General features: G+C 38.8%; 4 non-coding genes across 4 annotated transcripts; all 4 read left to right on the forward strand.

Moving 5' to 3' along the window:
* TRNAP-AGG (transfer RNA proline (anticodon AGG)) lies at window positions 1-72 on the forward strand. Its single transcript has one exon. It is a non-coding gene; the product is annotated as a tRNA-Pro (tRNA).
* An 8,206-nt stretch (window positions 73-8,278) lies between these two features.
* TRNAP-AGG (transfer RNA proline (anticodon AGG)) lies at window positions 8,279-8,350 on the forward strand. The gene has a single exon. It is a non-coding gene; the product is annotated as a tRNA-Pro (tRNA).
* Window positions 8,351-9,198: 848 nt separating this feature from the next.
* On the forward strand, window positions 9,199-9,271 carry TRNAP-AGG (transfer RNA proline (anticodon AGG)). Its single transcript has one exon. It is a non-coding gene; the product is annotated as a tRNA-Pro (tRNA).
* An 8,652-nt stretch (window positions 9,272-17,923) lies between these two features.
* Window positions 17,924-17,996, forward strand: TRNAP-AGG (transfer RNA proline (anticodon AGG)). The gene has a single exon. It is a non-coding gene; the product is annotated as a tRNA-Pro (tRNA).
* Window positions 17,997-19,260: the final 1,264 nt, after the last annotated feature.

The following is a 19,260-nucleotide window of genomic DNA, read 5'->3' on the forward strand; positions in this document are numbered from 1 at the left end:
GGCTTGTTGGTCTAGGGGTATGATTCTCGCTTAGGGTGCGAGAGGTCCCGGGTTCAAATCCCGAACGAGCCCATCTTCTCCGGTTCTTTTAAATCCCATGGTTCCATTTACTGATTGATGTCAAAAGCATCAAGTGAATTTTGCTTTTGAAAATCCATCAAAAAATATATACTTATGCATATTTAGTAAACTGTCAACCATTTGGTGGTATATTGGGTATAATGTAGATTCCATTTTGTCTAAGTAATCTTGAGTGGCTTCAAAGAAGTCTCCTTTTGACAAATTAAAAACTGTCAAAATGAAATTACAGTTTTTTCTCTTACCTTGCTTTTTTCTATGAAACAATGAGTGGCTTAAAAGAATAGGCTCTTTTTGACAAACAAAAAGGTCAACAATTAATTGCATGTTTTTGTTTTTTTCTTTCTTCTTGGTCTGTATGCTTAAGTTGCACACAGTATGAGACAAGTCTTAGGTTCCAACTATCAGAAAAGTTCAAACTCTAAAGGAACCCCTAAATCTTGGCACTGAACTTTCCAAATATGCCTACTTGGACAAAATTTTACCTTAAGGAATCATTTTAGCTATGCTACCAATACATTTTTAAATCGTTATGGTATTTTTAAAATGTAACATCTTTTTTTCCAGCTTATTGCATTTTTTTATTAAATAATTTGAGTTTTACTTTAAAAATGGTAAAATCTGAGTAAGAAATTATTTAGCTTGTGGCTTGTTGGTCTGGGTGTATGATTTTTGCTTTGGGTGGAAAAGGCCCCAGGTTCATATCCGGAATGAGCCTGTTTTCTTAGGTTTTTTTAAAGTGCTTAGTTCTATTATCTGATAGAATTTTATAATACTTACTAATGTATTCCAACAGTTTCACTTCCAATTTCATTAGTATACATGAAAATGCATGAACAGTTGTCTCGTTGGTCTAGGGGTATGATTCTCGCTTAGGGTGCGAGAGGTCCCGGGTTAAAAATCCCGGACGAGCCCATCTTCTCCGGTTCCTTTAAATCCCATGGTTCCATTATCTGATTGATGTCAAAAGCATCAAGTGAATTTTGCTTTTGAAAATCCATCAAAAAATAAATACTTATGCATATTTAGTAAACTGTCAACCATTTGGTGGTATATTGGGTATACTGTAGATTCCATTTTGTCTAAGTAACCTTGAGTGGCTTCAAAGAAGTCTCATTTTGACAAATAAAAAACTGTCAAAATGAAATTACAGGTTTTTCTCTTACCTTGCTTTTCTCTAAGAAACAATGAGTGGCTTAAAAGAATAGGCTCTTTTTGACAAACAAAAAGGTCAACAATTAATTGCAGGTTTTTGTTTTTTCTTTCTTCTTGGTCTGTATGCTTAAGTTGCACACAGTATGAGACAAGTCTTAGGTTCCAGCTATCAGAAAAGTTCAAACTCTATAGGAACCCCTAAATCTTTGCACTGAACTTTCCAAATATGCATACTTGGACAAAAATTTACCTTAAGGAAACATTTTAGCTATGCTACCAATACATTTTTAAATTGTTATGGTGTTTTTAAAATGTAACATCTTTTTTTCCAGCTTATTGCATTTTTTTATTAAATAATTTGAGTTTTACTTTTAAAATGGTAAAATCTGATTAAGAAATTATTTAGCTTGTGGCTTGTTGGTCTGGGTGTATGATTTTTGCTTTGGGTGGAAAAGGCCCCAGGTTCATATCCTGGATGAGCCTGTTTTCTTAGGTTCTTTAAAAGTGCTTAGTTCTATTATCTGATAGTATTTTAAAATACTTACTAATGTATGCCAACAGTTTCACTTCCAATTTATTTAGTATACATGAAAATGCATGAACAGTTGGCTCGTTGGTCTAGGGGTATGATTCTCGCTTAGGGTGCGAGAGGTCCCGGGTTAAAAATACCAGATGAGCCCATCTTCTCCGGTTCCTTTAAATCCCATTGTTCCATTATCTGATTGATGTCAAAAGCATCAAGTGAATTTTGCTTTTGAAAATCCATCAAAAAATATATACTTATGCATATTTAGTAAACTGTCAACCATTTGGTGGTATATTGGGTATACTGTAGATTCCATTTTGTCTAAGTAACCTTGAGTGGCTTCAAAGAAGTCTCATTTTGACAAATTAAAAACTGTCAAAATGAAATTACAGTTTTTTCTCTTACCTTGCTTTTCTCTAAGAAACAATGAGTGGCTTAAAAGAATAGGCTCCTTTTGACAAACAAAAAGGTCAACAATTAATTGCAGGTTTTTGTTTTTTCTTTCTTCTTGGTCTGTATGCTTAAGTTGCACACAGTATGAGACAAGTCTTAGGTTCCAACTATCAGAAAAGTTCAAACTCTATAGGAACCCCTAAATCTTTGCACTGAACTTTCCAAATATGCATACTTGGACAAAAATTTACCTTAAGGAAACATTTTAGCTATGCTACCAATACATTTTTAAATTGTTATGGTATTTTTAAAATGTAACATCTTTTATTCCAGCTTATTGCATTTTTTTATTAAATAATTTGAGTTTTACTTTAAAAATGGTAAAATCTGAATAAGAAATTATTTAGCTTGTGGCTTGTTGGTCTGGGTGTATGATTTTTGCTTTGGGTGGAAAATGCCCCAGGTTCATATCCTGGATTAGCCTGTTTTCTCAGGTTCTTTAAAAGTGCTTAGTTCTATTATCTGATAGTATTTTAAAATACTTACTAATGTATTCCAACAGTTTCACTTCCAATTTCTTTAGTATACATGAAAATGCATGAACAGTTGGCTCGTTGGTCTAGGGGTATGATTATCGCTTAGGGTGCGAGAGGTCCCGGGTTAAAAATCCCGGACGAGCCCATCTTCTCCGGTTCCTTTAAATCCCATGGTTCCATTATCTGATTGATGTCAAAAGCATCAAGTGAATTTTGCTTTTGAAAATCCATCAAAAAATAAATACTTATGCATATTTAGTAAACTGTCAACCATTTGGTGGTATATTGGGTATACTGTAGATTCCATTTTGTCTAAGTAACCTTGAGTGGCTTCAAAGAAGTCTCATTTTGACAAATAAAAAACTGTCAAAATGAAATTACAGGTTTTTCTCTTACCTTGCTTTTTTCTAAGAAACAATGAGTGGCTTAAAAGAATAGGCTCTTTTTGACAAACAAAAAGGTCAACAATTAATTGCAGGTTTTTGTTTTTTCTTTCTTCTTGGTCTGTATGCTTAAGTTGCACACAGTATGAGACAAGTCTTAGGTTCCAACTATCAGAAAACTTCAAACTCTATAGGAACCCCTAAATCTTGGCACTGAACTTTCCAAATATGCCTACTTGGACAAAAATTTACCTTAAGGATACATTTTAGCTATGCTACCAATACATTTTTAAATTGTTATGGTATTTTTAAAACGTAACATCTTTTTTTCCAGCTTATTGCATTTTTTTATTAAATAATTTGAGTTTTACTTTAAAAATGGTAAAATCTGAATAAGAAATTATTTAGCTTGTGGCTTGTTGGTCTGGGTGTATGATTTTTGCTTTGGGTGGAAAAGGCCCCAGGTTCATATCCGGAATGAGCCTGTTTTCTTAGGTTCTTTAAAAGTGCTTAGTTCTATTATCTGATAGAATTTTATAATACTTACTAATGTATTCCAACAGTTTTACTTCCAATTTCATTAGTATACATGAAAATGCATGAACAGTTGGCTCGTTGGTCTAGGGGTATGATTCTCGCTTAGGGTGCGAGAGGTCCCTGGTTAAAAATCCTGGACGAGCCCATCTTCTCCGGTTCCTTTAAATCCCAATGTTCCATTATCTGATTGATGTCAAAAGCATCAAGTGAATTTTGCTTTTGAAAATCCATCAAAAAATATATACTTATGCATATTTAGTAAACTGTCAACCATTTGGTGGTATATTGGGTATACTGTAGATTCCATTTTGTCTAAGTAACCTTGAGTGGCTTCAAAGAAGTCTCATTTTGACAAATAAAAAACTGTCAAAATGAAATTACAGGTTTTTCTCTTACCTTGCTTTTCTCTAAGAAACAATGAGTGGCTTAAAAGAATAGGCTCTTTTTGACAAACAAAAAGGTCAACAATTAATTGCAGGTTTTTGTTTTTTCTTTCGTCTTGGTCTGTATGCTTAAGTTGCACACAGTATGAGACAAGTCTTAGGTTCCAACTATCAGAAAAGTTCAAACTCTATAGGAACCCCTAAATCTTTGCACTGAACTTTCCAAATATGCATACTTGGACAAAAATTTACCTTAAGGAAACATTTTAGCTATGCTACCAATACATTTTTAAATTGTTATGGTATTTTTAAAATGTAACATCTTTTATTCCAACTTATTGCATTTTTTTATTAAATAATTTGAGTTTTACTTTAAAAATGGTAAAATCTGAATAAGAAATTATTTAGCTTGTGGCTTGTTGGTCTGGGTGTATGATTTTTGCTTTGGGTGGAAAATGCCCCAGGTTCATATCCTGGATTAGCCTGTTTTCTCAGGTTCTTTAAAAGTGCTTAGTTCTATTATCTGATAGTATTTTAAAATACTTACTAATGTATTCCAACAGTTTCACTTCCAATTTCTTTAGTATACATGAAAATGCATGAACAGTTGGCTCGTTGGTCTAGGGGTATGATTCTCGCTTAGGGTGCGAGAGGTCCCGGGTTAAAAATCCTGGACGAGCCCATCTTCTCCGGTTCCTTTAAATCCCATGGTTCCATTATCTGATTGATGTCAAAAGCATCAAGTGAATTTTGCTTTTGAAAATCCATCAAAAAATATATACTTATGCATATTTAGTAAACTGTCAACCATTTGGTGGTATATTTGGTATACTGTAGATTCCATTTTGTCTAAGTAACCTTGAGTGGCTTCAAAGAAGTCTCATTTTGACAAATAAAAACTGTCAAAATGAAATTACAGGTTTTTCTCTTACCTTGCTTTTTTCTAAGAAACAATGAGTGGCTTAAAAGAATAGGCTCTTTTTGACAAACAAAAAAGTCAACAATTAATTGCAGGTTTTTGTTTTTTTCTTTCTTCTTGGTCTGTATGCTTAAATTGCACACAGTATGAGACAAGTCTTAGGTTCCAACTATCAGAAAACTTCAAACTCTATAGGAACCCCTAAATCTTGGCACTGAACTTTCCAAATATGCCTACTTGGACAAAAATTTACCTTAAGGAAACATTTTAGCTATGCTACCAATACATTTTTAAATTGTTATGGTATTTTTAAAATGTAACATCTTTTTTTCCAGCTTATTGCATTTTTTTATTAAATAATTTGAGTTTTACTTTAAAAATGGTAAAATCTGAATAAGAAATTATTTAGCTTGTGGCTTGTTGGTCTGGGTGTATGATTTTTGCTTTGGGTGGAAAATGCCCCAGGTTCATATCCTGGATGAGCCTGTTTTCTCAGGTTCTTTAAAAGTGCTTAGTTCTATTATCTGATAGTATTTTAAAATACTTACTAATGTATTCCAACAGTTTCACTTCCAATTTCATTAGTATACATGAAAATGCATGAACAGTTGGCTCGTTGGTCTAGGGGTATGATTCTCGCTTAGGGTGCGAGAGGTCCCGGGTTAAAAATCCCGAACGAGCCCATCTTCTCCGGTTCCTTTAAATCCCATGGTTCCATTATCTGATTGATGTCAAAAGCATCAAGTGAATTTTGCTTTTGAAAATCCATCAAAAAATAAATACTTATGCATATTTAGTAAACTGTCAACCATTTGGTGGTATATTGGGTATACTGTAGATTCCATTTTGTCTAAGTAACCTTGAGTGGCTTCAAAGAAGTCTCATTTTGACAAATTAAAAACTGTCAAAATGAAATTACAGGTTTTTTTCTTACCTTGCTTTTTTCTAAGAAAAAATGAGTGGCTTAAAAGAATAGGCTCTTTTTGACAAACAAAAAGGTCAACAATTAATTGCAGGTTTTTGTTTTTTTCTTTCTTCTTGGTCTGTATGCTTAAGTTGCACACAGTATGAGACAAGTCTTAGGTTCCAACTATCAGAAAGCTTCAAACTCTATAGGAACCCCTAAATCTTGGCACTGAACTTTCCAAATATGCATACTTGGACAAAAATTTACCTTAAGGAAACATTTTACCTATGCTACCAATACATTTTTAAATTGTTATGGTATTTTTAAAATGTAACATCTTTTTTTCCAGCTTATTGCATTTTTTTATTAAATAATTTGAGTTTACTTTAAAAATGGTAAAATCTGAATAAGAAATTATTTAGCTTGTGGCTTGTTGGTCTGGGTGTATGATTTTTGCTTTGGGTGGAAAAGGCCCCAGGTTCATATCCTGGATTAGCCTGTTTTCTCAGGTTCTTTAAAAGTGCTTAGTTCTATTATCTGATAGTATTTTAAAATACTTACTAATGTATTCCAACAGTTTCATTTCCAATTTCATAGTATATATGAAAATGCATGAACAGTTGGCTCGTTGGTCTTGGAGTATGATTCTCGCTTAGGGTGCGAGAGGTCCCGGGTTCAAATCCTGGACGATCCCATCTTCTCCGGTTCTTTTAAATCACATGGTTCCATTATCTGATTGATGTCAAAAGCATCAAGTGAATTTTGCTTTTAAAAATCCATCAAAAAATATATACTTATGCATATTTAGTAAACTGTCAACCATTTGGTGGTATATTGGGTATACTGTAGATTCCATTTTGTCTAAGTAATCTTGAGTTGCTTCAAAGAAGTCTCATTTTGACAAATTAAAAACTGTCAAAATGAAATTACAGGTTTTTCTCTTACCCTGCTTTTTTCTAAGAAACAATGAGTGGCTTAAAAGAATAGGCTCTTTTTGACAAACAAAAAGGTCAACAATTAATTGCAGGTTTTTGTTTTTTTCTTTCTTCTTGGTCTGTATGCTTAAGTTGCACACAGTATGAGACAAGTCTTAGGTTCCAACTATCAGAAAAGTTCAAACTCTATAGGAACCCCTAAATCTTGGCACTGAACTTTCCAAATATGCATACTTGGACAAAAATGTACCTTAAGGAAACATTTTAGCTATGCTACCAATACATTTTTAAATTGTTATGGTATTTTTAAAATGTAACATCTTTTTTTCCAGCTTATTGCATTTTTTTATTAAATAATTTGAGTTTTACTTTAAAAATGGTAAAATCTGAATAAGAAATTATTTAGCTTGTGGCTTGTTGGTCTGGGTGTATGATTTCTGTTTTGGGTGGAAAAGGCCCCAGGTTCATATCCTGGATGAGCCTGTTTTCTTAGGTTCTTTAAAAGTGCTTAGTTCTATTATCTGATAGTATTTTAAAATACTTACTACTGTATGCCAACAGTTTTACTTCCAATTTCTTTAGTATACATGAAAATGCATGAACAGTTGGCTCGTTGGTCTAGGGGTATGATTCTCGCTTAGGGTGCGAGAGGTCCCTGGTTAAAAATACCGGACGAGCCCATCTTCTCCGGTTCCTTTAAATCCCATGGTTCCATTATCTGATTGATGTCAAAAGCATCAAGTGAATTTTGCTTTTGAAAATCCATCAAAAAATATATACTTATGCATATTTAGTAAACTGTCAACCATTTGGTGGTATATTGGGTATACTGTAGATTCCATTTTGTCTAAGTAACCTTGAGTGGCTTCAAAGAAGTCTCATTTTGACAAATAAAAAACTCAAAATGAAATTACAGTTTTTTCTCTTACCTTGCTTTTCTCTAAGAAACAATGAGTGGCATAAAAGAATAGGCTCTTTTTGAAAAACAAAAAGGTCAACAATTAATTGCAGGTTTTTGTTTTTTTCTTTCTTCTTGGTCTGTATGCTTAAGTTGCACACAGTATGAGACAAGTCTTAGGTTCCAACTATCAGAAAAGTTCAAACTCTATAGGAACCCCTAAATCTTTGCACTGAACTTTCCAAATATGCATACTTGGACAAAAATTTACCTTAAGGAAACATTTTAGCTATGCTACAAATACATTTTTAAATTGTTATGGTATTTTTAAAATGTAACATCTTTTTTTCCAGCTTATTGCATTTTTTTATTAAATAATTTGAGTTTTACTTTAAAAATGGTAAAATCTGAATAAGAAATTATTTAGCTTGTGACTTGTTGGTCTGGGTGTATGATTTTTGCTTTGGGTGGAAAAGGCCCCAGGTTCATATCCTGGATTAGCCTGTTTTCTCAGGTTCTTTAAAAGTGCTTAGTTCTATTATCTGATAGTATTTTAAAATACTTACTAATGTATTCCAACAGTTTCATTTCCAATTTCATTAGTATACATGAAAATGCATGACCAGTTGGCTCGTTGTTCTAGGGGTATGATTCTCGCTTAGGGTGCGAGAGGTCCCGGGTTCAAATCCCGGACGAGCCCATCTTCTCCGGTTCTTTTAAATCCCATGGTTCCATTTACTGATTGATGTCAAAAGCATCAAGTGAATTTTGCTTTTGAAAATCCATCAAAAAATATATACTTATGCATATTTAGTAAACTGTTAACCATTTGGTGGTATATTGGGTATAATGTAGATTCCATTTTGTCTAAGTAATCTTGAGTGGCTTCAAAGAAGTCTCATTTTGACAAATTAAAAACTGTCAAAATGAAATTACAGTTTTTTCTCTTACCTTGCTTTTTTCTATGAAACAATGAGTGGCTTAAAAGAATAGGCTCTTTTTGACAAACAAAAAGGTCAACAATTAATTGCATGTTTTTGTTTTTTTCTTTCTTCTTGGTCTGTATGCTTAAGTTGCACACAGTATGAGACAAGTCTTAGGTTCCAACTATCAGAAAAGTTCAAACTCTAAAGGAACCCCATAATCTTGGCACTGAACTTTCCAAATATGCCTACTTGGACAAAATTTTACCTTAAGGAATCATTTTAGCTATGCTACCAATACATTTTTAAATTGTTATGGTATTTTTAAAATGTAACATCTTTTTTTCCAGCTTATTGCATTTTTTTATTAAATAATTTGAGTTTTACTTTAAAAATGGTAAAATCTGAGTAAGAAATTATTTAGCTTGTGGCTTGTTGGTCTGGGTGTATGATTTTTGCTTTGGGTGGAAAATGCCCCAGGTTCATATCCTGGATTAGCCTGTTTTCTCAGGTTCTTTAAAAGTGCTTAGTTCTATTATCTGATAGTATTTTAAAATACTTACTAATGTATTCCAACAGTTTCATTTCCAATTTCATTAGTATGCATGAAAATGCATGAACAGTTGGCTCGTTGGTCTAGGGGTATGATTCTCGCTTAGGGTGCGAGAGGTCCCGGGTTAAAAATCCCGGACGAGCCCCTCTTCTCTGGTTCCTTTAAATCCCATGGTTCCATTATCTGATTGATGTCAAAAGCATCAAGTGAATTTTGCTTTTGAAAATCCATCAAAAAATAAATACTTATGCATATTTAGTAAACTGTCAACCATTTGGTGGTATATTGGGTATACTGTAGATTCCATTTTGTCTAAGTAACCTTGAGTGGCTTCAAAGAAGTCTCATTTTGACAAATAAAAAACTGTCAAAATGAAATTACAGGTTTTTCTCTTACCTTGCTTTTTTCTAAGAAACAATGAGTGGCTTAAAAGAATAGGCTCTTTTTGACAAACAAAAAGGTCAACAATTAATTGCAGGTTTTTGTTTTTTTCTTTCTTCTTGGTCTGTATGCTTAAGTTGCACACAGTATGAGACAAGTCTTAGGTTCCAACTATCAGAAAACTTCAAACTCTATAGGAACCCCTAAATCTTGGCACTGAACTTTCCAAATATGCCTACTTGGACAAAAATTTACCTTAAGGATACATTTTAGCTATGCTACCAATACAGTTTTTAAATTGTTATGGTATTTTTAAAATGTAACATCTTTTTTTCCAGCTTATTGCATTTTTTTATTAAATAATTTGTTTTACTTTAAAAATGGTAAAATCTGAATAAGAAATTATTTAGCTTGTGGCTTGTTGGTCTGGGTGTATGATTTTTGCTTTGGGTGGAAAAGGCCCCAGGTTCATATCCGGAATGAGCCTGTTTTCTTAGGTTCTTTAAAAGTGCTTAGTTCTATTATCTGATAGAATTTTATAATACTTACTAATGTATTCCAACAGTTTCACTTCCAATTTCATTAGTATACATGAAAATGCATGAACAGTTGGCTCGTTGGTCTAGGGGTATGTGTCATGATCCGGGTATCTGGACGCCATTTCTTACCCATCAGATGCCTCCTAAGGCTGGCTCAGCGCTCCAGGACCGGATCCCACCTGTTATCCTAATGTTCACATTCCTGCATCCTCTCCTGTCTCTCTGAGACGCTGTCACAGTAACGCCTTATTACATCTGGCATGGCGTCTCCCGCGGCCTCCGCCGCCGTCCCTGAGCTTCTGCATGCAAAGTGTCAGAGTGGCGATTACGTCAGCCGCGGCCTCCGCTGTGTCCGCGTGGTTGGATGTGCACTTGTCAGTCTGGCGTCTCCTGTCTCCAGTGGCCGGCGCCGCCATTACTGTTTTCATTACCACATGGATTACAAACCAAACTTCCCTCCAAGTGTCTGCATGGGCGCAGCCATCTTGGATTCTGTCAGCTGATCATTTCCTCCAATCTGTTGTCAGTATTGTTAATCTGCATAATTGCCTAGCCAATCCCTTCCTTGCTGCAGGTATAAATACACTGTGCCTGAGCAAGGAAGGCGTCAGTGCTTTGGTTGTCAAACCTAGTTCCTGTTTGTCTCTCTCCTGTGATTGTCTTCCAGGTTCCAGCTCCTGTCTCAAGACTTCCACCATAGAGACCCGCACCAGCATTCCACCTGCGGTGTAGCCTGACTCTCCGATCCATTGTGGATTCATCTGTTTCCAGCTACAACATTACCTGCTTCCAGCCCAGCTTCCAGCAGAGTACAGCTTCTCTTAAAGAGCCGGTGTCCTTTCTACACTTTACCACTCTCCACCGGTATTATAATTTCACCGCTCTCAAACTCCTAACTTCAGCTCATATTTCATCGCTCCCAAGTTCATTTATTATTTAACTGGTTCCAGCCAGTATCCACTCCGTGCCAACAACATTCTGGTTCCAGCCAGTATCCACAGCAGCCGTTTTATCTTCAGCAGCCCAGCTTTTCCTGGAACACCAGCTGGTACAATCCTGGGTTATCTCCATTGCTACAGTCGGGCCTGGTAAGGACTTTCCATCTAGAAGATTATAAGAACTATCTCACACTACCAGTGCCCTGTGGCTCCTGCCACCCTGTAGTTCCCAGGAACTGTATTTATTCTTTGCTGACTTTTATGTTTCTTTTACTGCTACTGTGATGCATGGAGTTTGTCATAAATAAACATCATTGACTTTTATTCAAGTTGTCGTGGTCACGCCTTCGGGCGGTTCTTCTTCATGTTACTTACATGTCCAGGGGTCTGATACAACCTCCCAGGTTCCGGTACATCTCAGCCCCTACAACTGAGGCTGCCTCCCGTCAGCTCAGGCCCTCAGTTGTGACAGTAAGCACTGACCTAATGAATCCAGCCGGAGACCAGGATCAAGCGGCCAGGCCGATGCAAGAACTGGCAGCCCGACTAGAACATCAGGAGGCTGCACAGGGCCACATCATCCGCTGTCTCCAGGATTTCTCTACTCGGCTGGATGGGATTCAGACAACTCTCCGTGGATCAGGCGCGTCTGGTGCGTCAACCACAGTGACTCCAGCTATAACCCCACCCACCTTACCCATTTCTGCTCCACGTCTTCATCTTCCAACGCCAGCAAAATTTGACGGATCTCCAAGATTCTGCAGGGGATTTCTCAACCAGTGTGAGATTCAGTTTGAGCTACAACCTGGCAATTTTCCCAGTGACCGTACAAAAATTGCCTACATTATTTCTCTTCTCAGTGGCTCAGCCCTTGATTGGGCATCACCGTTATGGGAGAGGTCCGACACCCTGCTATCTTCCTACACTGCCTTCGTGTCAACATTCAGGCGCATCTTCGACGAGCCAGGCCGGGTAACCTCAGCTTCATCCGAGATTCTCCGTTTACGCCAGGGGTCACGTACTGTAGGACAATATCTGATACAGTTCCAGATCCTGGCATCCGAACTGGCATGGAACGACGAGGCCCTGTATGCTGCATTCTGGCATGGCTTATCTGAGCGTATTAAAGATGAGTTAGCTACCAGAGACTTACCTTCTAAGTTAGATGAGCTAATCTCACTCTGCACGAAAGTTGATTTACGTTTCAGAGAGAGAGCAACTGAGCGTGGAAGATCATCTGCTCCAAAATCTTCTGCTCCTCCTCCTCGCCAACTGTCACCAACTAAAGATGAGCCCATGCAAATTGGCCGTTCCCGTAGAACTCCTGCTGAGCGCCGAAGACGTCTCTCCGAGTCTCTCTGTCTTTATTGTGCAGCTCCGTCTCACACCATTAATGCCTGTCCCAAACGTCCGGGAAACTCCAAATCCTAGCTCGCCAAGGAGAGGGCCGGCTAGGAGTAATGATCTCCTCTCCATCTCCTCAAGATTGTAATCTCCCAGTCTCGCTTCAAGTTGCTCAACGTTATCGGAACGTCATTGCCCTCCTTGATTCCGGAGCAGCTGGGAACTTTATTACCGAAGCCTATGTTAAACGGTGGTCCCTACCCACCGAGAGACTTCCTTCGTTCATTTCTTTAACTGCCGTGGATGGCAGCAAAATTTTCGATGCAGTTATTTCTTTAAGGACTCTACCAGTTCGTCTGAGAGTGGGAGTTTTTCATTCCGAACTTATTTCTTTTTTAGTGATTCCAAGAGCCACACATCCTGTGGTCCTGGGCCTTTCATGGCTCCGTCTTCACAATCCTACAATTGATTGGACGACTACGCAAATCCTGGCATGGGGTTCCTCCTGTGCTGAGACATGTTTGTTTAAAGTATTGCCTGTCTGTTCTTCCTCCCCCAGGTCGTCTGATGTTCCACCTCCTCCATATCAAGATTTCACGGATGTGTTCAGTAAAGCTTCTGCTGATATCCTTCCTCCTCATAGAGAATGGGACTGCCCGATTGATCTCGTTCCAGGGAAGGTTCCACCTCGAGGCCGAACTTATCCGTTGTCTCTGCCTGAGACGCATTCTATGGAGGAATACATTAAAGAGAACCTAGCAAAGGGGTTCATTCGACCTTCTTCTTCCCCAGCCGGCGCAGGCTTCTTTTTTGTAAAAAAGAAAGATGGTGGTCTGCGGCCGTGCATCGACTACAGAGGTTTGAACGACATTACCATCAAGAACCGTTATCCTTTACCCCTGATTACTGAGCTCTTTGACAGAGTTAGCGGAGCTACCATCTTTACAAAGCTGGACTTGAGAGGTGCATACAATCTCATCTGGATCCGTGAGGGTGACGAGTGGAAGACCGCCTTTAACACTCGTGACGGACATTATGAGTACCTCGTCATGCCCTTCGGATTGAGCAATGCTCCAGCTGTCTTCCAGCATTTTGTCAATGAGATCTTCAGAGACATTCTATACCGTCATGTCGTGGTCTATCTAGACGATATCCTCATTTTTGCCAACGATTTAGAGGAACATCGTTTTTGGGTTAAAGAGGTTCTGTCCCGTCTCCGTGTCAATCATCTCTATTGCAAATTAGAGAAATGCGTCTTTGAAGTCAAGTCCATTCCGTTTCTAGGGTACATTGTGTCCGGTTCCGGACTAGAGATGGATCCTGAGAAACTACAAGCAATCCAAAATTGGCCGATACCCTTAACCCTCAAAGGGGTCCAGAGGTTCTTGGGGTTCGCCAACTATTACCGAAAGTTTATACGAGACTTTTCCACCATTGTGGCGCCTATTACTGCTTTCACTAAGAAGGGTGCTAACCCGTCCAAGTGGTCTGAAGAAGCCATGCAAGCATTTCATCTTTTAAAACAAAGGTTCATCTCTGCGCCTGTTCTGAAACAGCCTGACATTGACTCTCCTTTCATCTTAGAGGTGGATGCCTCCTCCGTTGGAGTAGGAGCGGTGTTATCTCAGATGGCTAAAGATGGCCATTTACACCCTTGCAGTTTCTTCTCCCGGAAGTTCTCCCCAGCTGAGCGCAACTATGCCATTGGCGACCAGGAGTTGCTAGCCATCAAGCTCGCTCTAGAAGAGTGGAGGTATCTGTTGGAGGGAGCTTCTCATTCAATCACCATACTTACAGACCACAAGAACCTTTTATATCTGAAAGGCGCACAATGTCTCAACCCTCGTCAGGCCAGATGGGCACTTTTCTTTTCCAGGTTCGACTTTAAACTCCAGTTCTGTCCGGGCTCTCAGAATCGCAAGGCCGATGCCCTTTCCCGCTCATGGGAGCAAGAAAATGAGTCAGAGTCTTCAGACAAGCATCCTATTATAAATCCGTTGGCATTCTCCACGGTAGGGATGGACTCTACGCCCCCATCAGGGAAAAGTTTTGTGAAACCGATGCTAAGGAAGAAGCTCATGCATTGGGCCCATGCTTCCCGTTTTGCCGGACATACAGGTATCCAAAAAACCCTGGAGTTTATCTCTAGGTCCTATTGGTGGCCAACTCTGAAAAAGGACGTCTTGGAGTTTATTGCATCTTGCCCAAAGTGTGCTCAACATAAGGTATCCCGCCAGTCGCCTGCGGGGCAACTGGTTCCACTATCTGTTCCCCGTCGACCTTGGACCCATTTGTCGATGGATTTTATTACAGATTTACCCATGTGCAACAAGTTCAATACCATCTGGGTGGTAGTTGACCGGTTCACCAAGATGGCACACTTCATTCCTCTCACCGGTCTTCCGTCAGCTTCCAAGTTGGCTCAAGTATTCATACAAGAGATCTTCCGACTCCACGGTCTTGCTGAAGAAATTATCTCAGATCGAGGAGTTCAATTCACAGCCAAATTCTGGCGAAGTTTATGTCAAGTCCTTCAAGTCAAGCTAAAGTTTTCCACGGCTTACCATCCTCAGACCAATGGTCAAACCGAGAGGGTGAATCAGGACTTGGAGGCCTTCCTCCGCATCTATGTGTCCTCCTCTCAAGATGACTGGGTTCAATTACTTCCCTGGGCCGAGTTCTGTCATAACAACCAGTATCATTCTTCCTCTGCTTCAACACCATTCTTCACTAACTTTGGATTCCACCCTAAAGTCCCTGAGTTCCAACCGCTTCCAGCAACTTCTGTTCCCGCAGTGGATATCACCTTGCATCAGTTTGCCAATATCTGGAAGAGCGTACGATCAGCTCTGCTCAAGGCATCGTTCAGGTACAAGAAGTTTGCGGATAAGAAGCGTCGAGCAGTTCCTGCTCTCAAGGTGGGTGATCGGGTATGGTTATCCACGAAGAATTTGAGGTTAAGAGTTCCCAGTATGAAGTTTGCACCTCGCTATATCGGTCCTTTCAAGATTGAACAAGTCATCAATCCTGTTGCTTACAGACTCCAGTTGCCTCCCTTCTTAAAAATACCCAGGACATTCCATGTTTCCCTGTTGAAACCGCTGATCTTGAATCGGTTTCATTCCTCACTTCCTCCAACTCCGAAAGTCCAAACTCAACGAGGCGTTGAGTATGAAGTGGCCAAGATCCTGGACTCACGTCACCGTTATGGTCAACTACAGTATCTTATTGACTGGAAGGGTTACGGTCCTGAGTAACGTTAATGGACCAATGCTTCTGATGTCCATGCTCCTGCCTTGGTCCGGAGATTCCATTCCAAGTTTCCTCAAAAGCCAAAGAAGTGTCCTGGGGCCACTCCTAAAGGGGGGGGGGGGTGCTGTCACGATCCGGGTATCTGGACGCCATTTCTTACCCATCAGATGCCTCCTAAGGCTGGCTCAGCGCTCCAGGACCGGATCCCATCTGTTATCCTAATGTTCACATTCCTGCATCCTCTCCTGTCTCTCTGAGACGCTGTCACAGTAACGCCTTATTACATCTGGCATGGCGTCTCCCGCGGCCTCCGCCGCCGTCCCTGAGCTTCTGCATGCAGAGTGTCAGAGTGGCGATTACGTCAGCCGCGGCCTCCGCTGTGTCCGCGTGGTTGGATGTGCACTTGTCAGTCTGGCGTCTCCTGTCTCCAGTGGCCGGCGCCGCCATTACTGTTTTCATTACCACATGGATTACAAACCAAACTTCCCTCCAAGTGTCTGCATGGGCGCAGCCATCTTGGATTCTGTCAGCTGATCATTTCCTCCAATCTGTTGTCAGTATTGTTAATCTGCATAATTGCCTAGCCAATCCCTTCCTTGCTGCAGGTATAAATACACTGTGCCTGAGCAAGGAAGGCGTCAGTGCTTTGGTTGTCAAACCTAGTTCCTGTTTGTCTCTCTCCTGTGATTGTCTTCCAGGTTCCAGCTCCTGTCTCAAGACTTCCACCATAGAGACCCGCACCAGCATTCCACCTGCGGTGTAGCCTGACTCTCCGATCCATTGTGGATTCATCTGTTTCCAGCTACAACATTACCTGCTTCCAGCCCAGCTTCCAGCAGAGTACAGCTTCTCTTAAAGGGCCGGTGTCCTTTCTACACTTTACCACTCTCCACCGGTATTATAATTTCACCGCTCTCAAACTCCTAACTTCAGCTCATATTTCATCGCTCCCAAGTTCATTTATTATTTAACTGGTTCCAGCCAGTATCCACTCCGTGCCAACAACAGTCTGGTTCCAGCCAGTATCCACAGCAGCCGTTTTATCTTCAGCAGCCCAGCTTTTCCTGGAACACCAGCTGGTACAATCCTGGGTTATCTCCATTGCTACAGTCGGGCCTGGTAAGGACTTTCCATCTAGAAGATTATAAGAACTATCTCACACTACCAGTGCCCTGTGGCTCCTGCCACCCTGTAGTTCCCAGGAACTGTATTTATTCTTTGCTGACTTTTATGTTTCTTTTACTGCTACTGTGATGCATGGAGTTTGTCATAAATAAACATCATTGACTTTTATTCAAGTTGTCGTGGTCACGCCTTCGGGCGGTTCTTCTTCATGTTACTTACATGTCCAGGGGTCTGATACAACCTCCCAGGTTCCGGTACATCTCAGCCCCTACAACTGAGGCTGCCTCCCGTCAGCTCAGGCCCTCAGTTGTGACAGTATGATTCTCGCTTAGGGTGCGAGAGGTTCCGGGTTAAAAATCCCAGACGAGCCCATCTTCTCCGGTTCCTTTAAATCCCATGGTTCCATTATCTGATTGATGTCAAAAGCATCAAGTGAATTTTGCTTTTGAAAATCCATCAAAAAATATATACTTATGCATATTTAGTAAACTGTCAACCATTTGGTGGTATATTGGGTATACTGTAGATTCCATTTTGTCTAAGTAACCTTGAGTGGCTTCAAAGAAGTCTCATTTTGACAAATAAAAAACTGTCAAAATGAAATTACAGTTTTTTCTCTTACCTTGCTTTTCTCTAAGAAACAATGAGTGGCTTAAAAGAATAGGCTCTTTTTGACAAACAAAAAGGTCAACAATTAATTGCAGGTTTTTGTTTTTTCTTTCTTCTTGGTCTGTATGCTTAAGTTGCACACAGTATGAGACAAGTCTTAGGTTCCAACTATCAGAAAAGTTCAAACTCTATAGGAACCCCTAAATCTTTGCACTGAACTTTCCAAATATGCATACTTGGACAAAAATCTACCTTAAAGAAACATTTTAGCTATGCTACCAATACATTTTTAAATTGTTATGGTATTTTTAAAATGTAACATCTTTTATTCCAGCTTATTGCATTTTTTTATTAAATAATTTGAGTTTTACTTTAAAAATGGTAAAATCTGAATAAGAAATTATTTAGCTTGTGGCTTGTTGGTGTGGGTGTATGATTTTTGCTTTGGGTGGAAAATGCCCCAGGTTCATATCCTGGATTAGCCTGTTTTCTCAGGTTCTTTAAAAGTGCTTAGTTCTATTATCTGATAGTATTTTAAAATACTTACTAATGTATTCCAACAGTTTCACTTCCAATTTCTTTAGTATACATGAAAATGCATGAACAGTTGGCTCGTTGGTCTAGGGGTATGATTCTCGCTTAGGGTGCGAGAGGTCCCGGGTTAAAAATCCCGGACGAGCCCATCTTCTCCGGTTCCTTTAAATCCCATGGTTCCATTATCTGATTGATGTCAAAAGCATCAAGTGAATTTTGCTTTTGAAAATCCATCAAAAAATAAATACTTATGCATATTTAGTAAACTGTCAACCATTTGGTGGTATATTGGGTATACTGTAGATTCCATTTTGTCTAAGTAACCTTGAGTGGCTTCAAAGAAGTCTCATTTTGACAAATAAAAAACTGTCAAAATGAAATTACAGGTTTTTCTCTTACCTTGCTTTTTTCTAAGAAACAATGAGTGGCTTAAAAGAATAGGCTCTTTTTGACAAACAAAAAGGTCAACAATTAATTGCAGGTTTTTGTTTTTTTCTTTCTTCTTGGTCTGTATGCTTAAGTTGCACACAGTATGAGACAAGTCTTAGGTTCCAACTATCAGAAAACTTCAAACTCTATAGGAACCCCTAAATCTTGGCCCTGAACTTTCCAAATATGCCTACTTGGACAAAAATTTACCTTAAGGATACATTTTAGCTATGCTACCAATACATTTTTAAATTGTTATGGTATTTTTAAAATGTAACATCTTTTTTTCCAGCTTATTGCATTTTTTTATTAAATAATTTGAGTTTTACTTTAAAAATGGTAAAATCTGAATAAGAAATTATTTAGCTTGTGGCTTGTTGGTCTGGGTGTATGATTTTTGCTTTGGGTGGAAAAGGCCCCAGGTTCATATCCGGAATGAGCCTGTTTTCTTAGGTTTTTTAAAAGTGCTTAGTTCTATTATCTGATAGAATTTTATAATACTTACTAATGTATTCCAACAGTTTCACTTCCAATTTCATTAGTATACATGAAAATGCATGAACAGTTGGCTCGTTGGTCTAGGGGTATGATTCTCGCTTAGGGTGCGAGAGGTCCCGGGTTAAAAATACCGGACGAGCCCATCTTCTCCGGTTCCTTTAAATCCCATGGTTCCATTATCTGATTGATGTCAAAAGCATCAAGTGAATTTTGCTTTTGAAAATCCATCAAAAAATATATACTTATGCATATTTAGTAAACTGTCAACCATTTGGTGGTATATTGGGTATACTGTAGATTCCATTTTGTCTAAGTAACCTTGAGTGGCTTCAAAGAAGTCTCATTTTGACAAATAAAAAACTGTCAAAATGAAATTACAGTTTTTTCTCTTACCTTGCTTTTCTCTAAGAAACAATGAGTGGCTTAAAAGAATAGGCTCTTTTTGACAAACAAAAAGGTCAACAATTAATTGCAGGTTTTTGTTT

Source organism: Pseudophryne corroboree, chromosome 3, assembly GCF_028390025.1.
Source record: "Pseudophryne corroboree isolate aPseCor3 chromosome 3, aPseCor3.hap2, whole genome shotgun sequence".
Classification (NCBI taxonomy): Eukaryota; Metazoa; Chordata; class Amphibia; order Anura; family Myobatrachidae; genus Pseudophryne; species Pseudophryne corroboree.